This window comes from Corvus brachyrhynchos, unplaced genomic scaffold (assembly GCF_000691975.1).
Source record: "Corvus brachyrhynchos isolate BGI_N302 unplaced genomic scaffold, ASM69197v1 scaffold8, whole genome shotgun sequence".
Classification (NCBI taxonomy): domain Eukaryota; kingdom Metazoa; phylum Chordata; class Aves; order Passeriformes; family Corvidae; genus Corvus; species Corvus brachyrhynchos.
In genome coordinates, this window is record NW_008240031.1 from 1,150,203 (window position 1) to 1,159,725 (window position 9,523).

The 9,523-nt window shown below is 36.1% G+C and overlaps 1 protein-coding gene across 1 annotated transcript in view; it reads left to right on the forward strand.

Moving 5' to 3' along the window:
• JMY (junction mediating and regulatory protein, p53 cofactor) overlaps positions 1 to 7,242 on the forward strand; it is a 68,606-nt gene extending 61,364 nt beyond the window's left edge. The window contains exon 13 of the mRNA XM_008640917.2: positions 1,877 to 7,242. The gene's annotated coding sequence lies outside the window, so the exon portion shown is untranslated. The remainder of the gene's footprint in view (positions 1 to 1,876) is intronic.
• The last annotated feature ends 2,281 nt before the right edge of the window (positions 7,243 to 9,523 follow it).

A 9,523-nucleotide genomic window follows, 5' to 3' on the forward strand; every position in this document is an offset into this window, starting at 1 on the left:
TAGCTTCTTTCTATCCTTGCATACTGAAAACTCCCACTACCACAGCTCTTCAGAAATCAAGTGACAGCTATAAGAAAAGACATGTCTTGGAGCTAACTTGACTTCCTTAGTGCAATTATTCTAATTTCCTAGATAACAGATCACATTTAAACTATGTGATTTGACTTTGACTTTACTAAATCTATTTGACTGTTCAGGATTTTGTTTGCATTTTTTTGGCAAGATTAAAAGGAATTTTCCGAGACTGACTTAATTTTTTTTTTTTTTTTTAAATGAGTTGGTTGACCTAAGCATTTTACATTTTAAGTGCATCTTAGAAATCTTCTGTGGTCATTGCCACACGATATAAATATATGTTTTCCTCTGCTATTTGAAGCCCCATAAAAGCAGCTCAGAATGCAGGCTGAAAATCACTGCCACACAGTTCCTGGTTGCTGTGAAATTTCTTGGACCTAAAAGCAGGATTCAGTGTCAAGAGTTCAGTGTCAGGAGTATGTGCTTGTTGTTCTTCATGTATCTGGGACCTGCTTTCTCTTACCAGTGTTGTACTTTATTGTGAAAACAACCCTGTTTTCATTAGTTGAGGTTATTTAATAGATAATAGTTTAGATGGAATAATGGTTGTACAGAATAGCTCAGAAATAGCTGTACTAACAGCTCAGAGAAAAAGCGCAGGCCCTTGCCATCCAAGCACATGAAATAATTTGGGAGAACAGAGCTTGAGACAAAGCCCTTGAAAAATTGAGCTGAATGAATACTTTCCATATAGATGAGCATACTTGCTTGAAGATACAGACTGGTTTACCAGCATTCATCTTACAAGAATAAAATAATGAAAATCTGTTGTAGAAATAGCAGGGTAGTATTTTTTGCTATAAGGTTATCCACTTAATTTCGTGCTTCAAGATCGACCTACTGGTTTTGAACTTGTAAGCTCTGCACATGCCAAAACCACTAGCATAGAGATTTAGATTGAGAACACGTACACAAAAGTGTATTGGCACACATTTTATATGAACTATGCTTAATTATATGTACATCTGTATAGGCTAAATGTAATGCAATTATTTGCCTTACAAAATGAAGGCTAGATCTGATACAGTGGTGTATATTTTATCAAGTGCACACTTTAAAAAGTGTATTGATGTATGTGAAGGGAGTATTAGCAGTGCTCAGTGAAGTCGTTTCATTAATTATTGAAGTTTGAAGACAAGCTAATAGTAACTAATTCCTGCAGGAGATCTAGTCTTCTCTTGTATTGCTTGCTTTGTGAGTTCACTTCTACATAAAGTTATGACTAACCTTTTTAAGACCAGTTCTTTCCAGACAGACACTCTGAACCATGTAAAAAGATATGGAGGCGTTCTGTATATTGAAGTAGCTGAACAAGTAGTATAAATATGTAATAGTTTCTGTATGAAAAATCCAAGAGATTACTGGTTATCAAAAGTATCCTGAGAATATCTGCATATGTGTACATAATAGTGCACATCAATAGTACACTAAGAGTACTGTAGTACACTAAGAGTACTGTAAGTAATGCAGAACCTGAGTTCCTGTCAGTGGTGGACAAACTAACAGATAACAAGGGAACTTTTGTTCTCCCTAGTCTCCTAATCCAATATTTTGGGCCTCTTCAAACTTTTATCTGTGTTAACTTCCTGTAATACCAGAAGGCAAAAAAAAAAAAAGACCTGGTCATACGTGTGTTCTGACTCCAGAGTTAGTGTGTCATTACCCTGGGAGCAAAGAGAATCTTTGCTCAGTACACACTGCTCAGTATATTGCATGTTAGAATTGCACAATATGTTGATCAGAGAATATTGGTACAGCTGTTTAGCTTTTCAGATTCTCCTTTTTATTTCTTTCCAAACAGGTGCTTGACAGCCACCAACGTGAGAAAAGAAACCCCGGCTGAAGATTACTTCTCTTCTGCATTTCTGAGAATTCAGAGCCAGCAGTTATGACCATCAATTCCACAGGAGGCTTTCTTTGGCAAAGAAATAGTCTTTCTTTGGCAAATAACTGAAGACATGGGAAAAAATGACCTGAAATGTTAATTTCAGGTCACTTTTTTCTTTATTTGTTCAAACAAATTCTGGTTTGGGCAGAAAGCTAAGTTGTTTAGATGTGCATTTTATACTATCAAGAATGCCCGATTCTTAAGCACTTTTTATATTTGCGTTAGTAATGTATGGCCAGTCAAGTGAGGGGGGCATTTTGAGCTGGGAGACTACTTGCTGTTAGAGTAACTTTGGGGTTCCAACCCAGCTATAAAATGTCCCCTTCACTGCACTGAATATGTCATGTGCTTGAAAATTCAACTAAATGGCTCCCTGCAGAGAAGCTTGCTGTGTAGCAGTCTGATATTCCAGAAAGAGGAGAATTCCTAGTTGCACTACAGTAGCTGAAATTCAGTAACATGCAACTAAGACTTTTTTTCTTCTTAGCTTGAAGAACCATATGTCAGTATGAAAAGCAACAGGTGACCACAGCAAAATGAGAATTAGGAGTTGAATTCAGTATACATATTCAAGAATGTGTTTGTTTCCATCATGATACATTTAGCAAGACATACTGCAGCACCTTTTTAGAAGGTCATTTGTAGTCTGACATCTTTTTAAAGTAGACATTTTCATTCTTTTTTAAAATAATATTTAGCTATGCTGAACCAAGTTAGTTATACTTTTATCATTTGTTACAAGAAGCAATATTTTGTAATTTCATACTTAAAAATATTTTTCTCTTTTGGTTTAAAATGGCTTTTGATTAAGTCTAAGCAGCCTTCTTTAAAAAAGATCAAAGCACTTAAGCATACTGATAATTCAGTTGTGAAAATCATGCTATTCTTGCTGGTTTTCATTATTCCCTTTAGTGGCTGCGAAAATGTTTGTATTTCATACCCAAAAGTCTACTGGCTGAAAAAAGTTTCTTTTGATTCTGTTTTATTTTTAAAGGAGAGTTACAACTTCCTCTGCAGTGAATATTTAGGAGTAGTCCTAAACCTCATGACTAATGGCTGCAGGCAGCTACTCTTAAAATACCACAGTACCAAGAGGTATGTCAATACAGAGATACAAGTAGCCTTGTACCACCTAAAAACCTCATGTGGTATTAAAAATCAGCCCATTACACTTACAGGAAAGATGAAGTTTCACTAGCATTTTGTTTTTACTAGCGTGACATACACTGTGTTTGAGAAATACACAGTCCCTGTCCTTTGTGTTGTGTGGTCCATTCACTGTTCCTCTTTTGACAGATAAACTACTATATGGGGATCTGGGTTCTTTTAAGTGGAGTTACTCATTGCTGCTGTCGTGTAATGGAACACGTACTGTGTTAACATTTATAACAGGGGATTTCATGTCTTGCCGTTTACTTACAGAGAGAGAAGCAGGAGACCTTACCTTAGCAATAGGCTGTGTAATCTAAAGGAACCTCAGCTCTGGGACCCTTCAGTCTATTGAAGATGTTTTGCTGTGGCTGTCCGAAAATTAAAGCTCTGTCAAACATCTTGAAAGGATTTTCTTAACCATGTTGCCTTACTTACAGAGTTAGTGAACATTGATTTTCAAAGCACCTGCGAGCAGTGTTACTGTAGTTGTATCGATTTTGCTGTGTTAGTTGCCAGGTCTCTATTTTTCAGCTGTGTGAAAACACCTGATACTGGCTTTCCACAGGCCTAAAACTACATGATGCTTTTTTCTTAAACTTATTCTCTGAATTCTGAGTTACATGGTATGGTTGCAAGCTGTCTGATGCTGTGTTCATGTAGCAATAGCAGCAGTTTCAAGGTTCATCATAATCATTCAACACTGCCTATACTACAAGCTGTTTTCCTCTACATTTATTTGTACTTTCAGTCACGCCACACATTAAAATCAAGATAATCAAATAAATTTTTGGCTGTAGCACAAACCAGAACTATGATGTAGAATGGTAATTCACATTATACATTTCATCTGAAACTTAGTGCTAAATTAACAGTGCTGAACAAGCAACTTTTATGTCCATTATTTCCTGTTTTTCAGCCTGCAGTTTTATTCCTTGGAGCATACAGAACACTAGTAAAATTTCAAGCTGAGGAAAAATAGTGTCATTTTAAAGTATTTGTGCAGTGGTTCCCTTGCACAACATGTTTGTCTGCAGTTTACCACTGTGTTGTTATCTAAATAGCTCCATGCTCTACTGTACTACAGTTTTCAGATATGTTTGCCATGTGATCTGTCATCTTTGTCTTGAAAAATGTGTGCATGATTGATAAAAATTACTCTCTTTAATCTGTTTCATATTTAGCTGAAATCTTAGATTTCTGTAGTAGCTTAGTCTGAATAGAAATGGAGTTTTCATATGAGCATGTATTTTATGGGCACACAAAAAGTAGTTGTTACATTGAGCATAGCAGTATATATCAGTTCAAAACTGCCATCTTCTCTGTGGAAAGTGAATGGGGTATTTTTTCCACATCCTGAAATCCTGAATTTAAATCTCTATGAGTCACTAGATGTCACAATTTCACATAATTTTCACTTTGATATAAAAATTGTGCATATGTAGTGTACACAGGCTAACGCATACAACATACCATCCTCTGTCATGTGAAATTTTCCAGTCGGATGGCTACAGCAGAAAATGAGGAAAGTTTAGTATATTTACAAGAAACTTACGGAAATTATGACAGTCCTGCATTGAGGTCAGTTCCTCCACAGCTGAGAAAAGCTGTAATAATTGTGTTGGTCCTTGAGAAATCTTGGCAAGCATCACTGAGGAAAAACATGTAAACGTGCGCAAGGAAAGAGAGCCTCCATAAAAAGACCTGCCTATTGATATTTTTCATTTTATTGTTGTGGCTGGGGTTTTTTTTTTTTTGTTATTTTTTTTTTTTCTTAAGTAGTTAGCCAACTTTTGGGCTTTTTCCATTTTTAGAAACTTCTTTCTTTTTTCAGATTAAAAATTTTACTATGGTGTAACTGATCCAGTGAGGTAAAGATTTGGAATGCATAACATTTATTGTACAAATGCTGATGTAAGGACTGAAAAATCTTTTATGAGTGGGAACAAGAAACTAAATACTCAGTTTCTACTAAAATAACCAAAATTTAAGGTAAACAGCAATAGTCTTTTGTTCAGAAATGGAATTTGTATCAACAAGAATTTCATGTTCTCACTCACAGGGGTTCCAGATCCTTTACAAATGACCAATAATCTTACTCACGTTACTGTATTTTCATGTTAGTTATCTGTCTAGGGTAGATGAAGGCTTTTTTATTTTTCTTAAACATCACTTCTAAGTTTTGCCTGTTTTGTTGTTTGTTTTTTTTTTTAATCTGACAGTCTGCATTCTACACCAGACACTTGTAAAATAAATTAGTATGATTATATATTATGTTCTTTTGTGACTGAATTGGGGATAGAACTCAACATACTTCACTACATTATTTGTAAAGAATCATTGTGAGTATAAGCACTATATTCTGTACTGTTTAATAATAAAGTAATGATAGATGCATTATTGAAGATGCAGCTTATTGAGGAGACAGAAACACTATTGGTTAATGTTACCCTTACTCCATTTGTTGCACTGAATTTCAAGAGTGTAATTTGTAAATCAAGTTTGCTCATGCTTGTAATCAGAGGTTATTTTCATTGTAATGCTTATGTAATTAAATTACCTGGATGTCTTTCTGGTAATGATTCCATAAGCATGGACAACATGTTGTTGATGTTTCACACTATAGAATTAATGCTAAGAACAAGCAAAGCTTCTTGCATAGAAAAGGAGTAACAGAAGCACCTTACTGGGAGAGCATGTTGCATGATTTCTGTGCTCTTGGAGCTGACAGACAGTAGGTCATCCTAAACTTGACTGCAAATTGCTCTTTGGTGTAATAAGCACATCAACATACTGCTATCAATGCTGTCAACACAATGGCTATTTTTAACCTATAAATATACTGTAATTTAAGTTTTCCTACAAAGTGAATTTATATTTAATTGCTGCCTAATACCTAAATACTTAGAATTTTTAGGAGGGTAAGGGAAGGGAGGGTGGGCATGCCGTATATTTGTGGGAGGGGCTGTTGCATATATGGGTCTTTGTACTTCCCATTCAGTTTGACTGTTAATCCAAAACTCACAGCTCTGGCTGTGGTGAATCTGCAACCTGACATTTATGTATTTTTATTGTGATTCAGGTCTTCTATATTCTGTGGCTCAGAGCTTCAGAATTTGACAGAAAAGGTCATATTTCCATTCTCAAGTATGAATGCTCTGTACCTCTAATATGGAAAATGACCAAGCAATGAATTTTATTCTGCTGAGTTTTTAATATTAATGTGTAGAGCATTATCTGAAGCTCATTAACCAGTAATGTGTCCATTGGAAACAAGTAGAAAGGATGAAGACTCTTCTGGTGCGTATTGTCCAAACTCTGCAGAGATTTTATTTCAGAGACTGTCACCTATCCAGGAATTAGTTTACCATAAAGTGGCTTGATTTTCAGAGTATAAGTGTAGTTTTGACTTCTGAATTGGTAAATAGGTGTTGGGCACTGGGGATATTGACTAACATCTTCCAGCGTGTTGTTGCTATATGTTTTGAACTTCATTTTAAGTGTATACAAATGCATCATCATCATAAAAGGAAAGCTTAAGAAATACAGATGGCTGCAAGTTGTCTTACATGAGTGAAGCCAGTGAAGCTTAATGAAACTAACTTCTTTGTTAAGCCTGTTGAATAAATAAGAAATAATGAAAGCAATTTTTCCATTCACTAGCTTTGTGCAATATTATCATTAGACTCAGACACTACTAGCACATTGTGCTTGGCTTTAAGAAAGTTCTTTAACTCCATTATATTCAAAAGGACATATTAAATGCATATTTTATTGTAAACAACTCTGCAAATTTACTATGCCTGAAAATGCTCAAAGTTATAAAGTATTAAGCACAAGTATGTTAAAAAAAAAAAAGGTTAAGAACTAAACAAACATTTCTAGCAATACCTAGAAACTAAAAAAAAATTTAATTGTCTGCTTCTTGGTCTTTTTTCTTTAGTGCAGCTTTTCTGCAATGCAAGTTTATTGCTGTGTATTTCATGGGGTTTTATTATCATCAATCAGAAATTTAAACCTGTACTCAAAGTACTGCGTTCACCTTATTGTACATGCGATGTAACATCATACTCACAGTTTTGGTGCTTTAAAATTATTCCTCTTTTCTTTATTAAAGGATATTTATTTGACCACTCTCTCTGTTTTAACTTTATGTACTAGCATTAAGAAAAAAAAATTGTACAGTTTGGTTCCCAGAAAAAAAATTTCAGATTGAAGTCATTTCAGTTCCCATTGTTGCTCTTAAAACTCCTGAAATTTCCTGTCATGGTTTAATGGTAGATGGTTGCATCTAAGCTGTGTTGCAGCATGGAATACTTGTATTTAGGTAACATCTTTGTAAATGAAGCCACATGAACAATTAAGGTATTATAGAAGAACCTTGCTCTTAAATGATGCTGGGTAGTTGTGATTATTTACAAATCAAACCCACTTTTCAAAGATAGAAACACTCTATGAAAAAGGGTGAAAGTTTAAGTACAGAAATGTTAAGAGCAGCCTTATTACACTTACTGTGTCCCTAGCTAGAGTTCCTAGATGTCTGTGGGTAAGTTTTTCCTTTTATTCCTCAGCCATTTTGTGTTATTATTTATGTAGATACAAATCTTGCGAAAGAGGTATGTTTATATTGTATCTCTTTCCTCTTCTGTGTTTTTGGTGCAGTGCTGGTAGGGTCTCTTTCTAGCTGGTTCCTTAACATGAGGAAACCAAAAACTGGTGTATTTCAGGAGCACAAACTATTCAGTGCTATTACGATCCTGAGAAAATGAGAAAAAGGACATTTCTAAGGGCTGCAGGAAACAAAGTTTGTATTTGCAGTGCAAATCTACATTGCAACATGTATTCCACAAAATTCAAGGCCTGTCTGGCTTTGGTTTCCTAGTGATGTTTTTTCGTGCCAGGTAATAATGACTGTTAATTTTGGGTTATGGCAGAACATGTCGAACAAGTAGGAAATGTGTTTTGAGATAAGCAGTTCTTTGATTGTTGCTGACTTAAGAGAGTTGCATTTATGTCTGAGGTCTGTTCCTAAAGCTCTAGCAGTGTCTGACCTTGAGGTGAGTGCCTGCACAGGTTCTGCTCTGCAGGACAGACCGATGCACGATCAGCTGATTCTGCTTTGGCTTTGGCTTCAGTAGATAAGTAGATGCTTTTTTATAACTCTCTGCAGTATCCATACAGGTTGGAAGTGAATTTAATGTATGCATCAGGATTGCAGATGAGTGAATATATCCATAAGCAGACTTGAAAGGCAGTGGTATGCCATGCAGAATAAGGCCTCTTGTTTGTACGACGCAGAAGATGAAAGATCTGTAGAACTATCTTTTTTTTTTTCATGTTTGTTACATTTCAGATGTAAAGCAAAGGTACATTGTAAATAAATATTCACTGGGCCACAGTGCATCTGAAATAAAACACCTCTTTCAGAATTAATGATACATGCAGGGTTTGTTTCTGTTCCACCACTTCATACTAAACAAGAGGCAATAGGTACAAGCGAAAGAAGCGAAAAGTGGAAGGTGTGTTTGGCAGATGCTGTTTTCCAAAACCTATGAACTGTTCCTTTTCTCAGCAGTTCTTACTGCTGCTTCCCATCATAGGGAGAAGCCCGTTTTATCGGCTTCATTCTTCCTGCCATAGGATGGAGCTTACAGGAATCCTGGACTGCCACAGTATCTCTTGACTCTTGGGATCAGCAAGCCATCAGTGTGTCACTGCCACCGCCACAGCCAGAGCTTTATGCTCACGTCACAGATGACTGTTGAAGTCTACTGTTACGGAGTTGTGCCACTGTGTTTTTACCTTTTGTGAAGGAAGGTTATATATATACATATAATGGTGTCTATAAAACTTAGATGTATCATGTCAGCCATTTAACTGTTAGATGCATCACTTTGATTACACAAACTGCCCTTCAGCAGAAAACCATCCCAGAGGTGTTACCAGCAAGCTACAGCATCATCGCCATATAACCTACCTTGCTCACAGAAATGCTGCAAGTTTCTGTCCAGCTCTCCATCCTGCAGAATTGATCCCACGGAGATGCCCTTTCCCCCTTTGCACTAAGATTCTCAGTCTCTATTACTTTCTCTAAACTTTATGCAATCTTCACCACAGTCATGCTCACTGTCTTGATATTCATCAGTTCAAGGACAGCACCTCTTGCTTGAAATGTTGCCTCTATAGGAGGGGCTTGTCGATTAAAAACAGGCAGAGATTACTCTCTGTGCTCTTAAAGCTGCTGCCTGTCTGTGTTGTTGCTGGGGTTCACTCATCATTAATCAACCAAAACTCTGGGAAAAAAAGAACCTAAACCAAAACAAAAGTTATATTCAGATTCACACTGTATCTGCTGTCTTCCCCCTTTATTCCTACTGTAGTTGTGTGCTGTCTGTGAGATGTTTGTTGGAG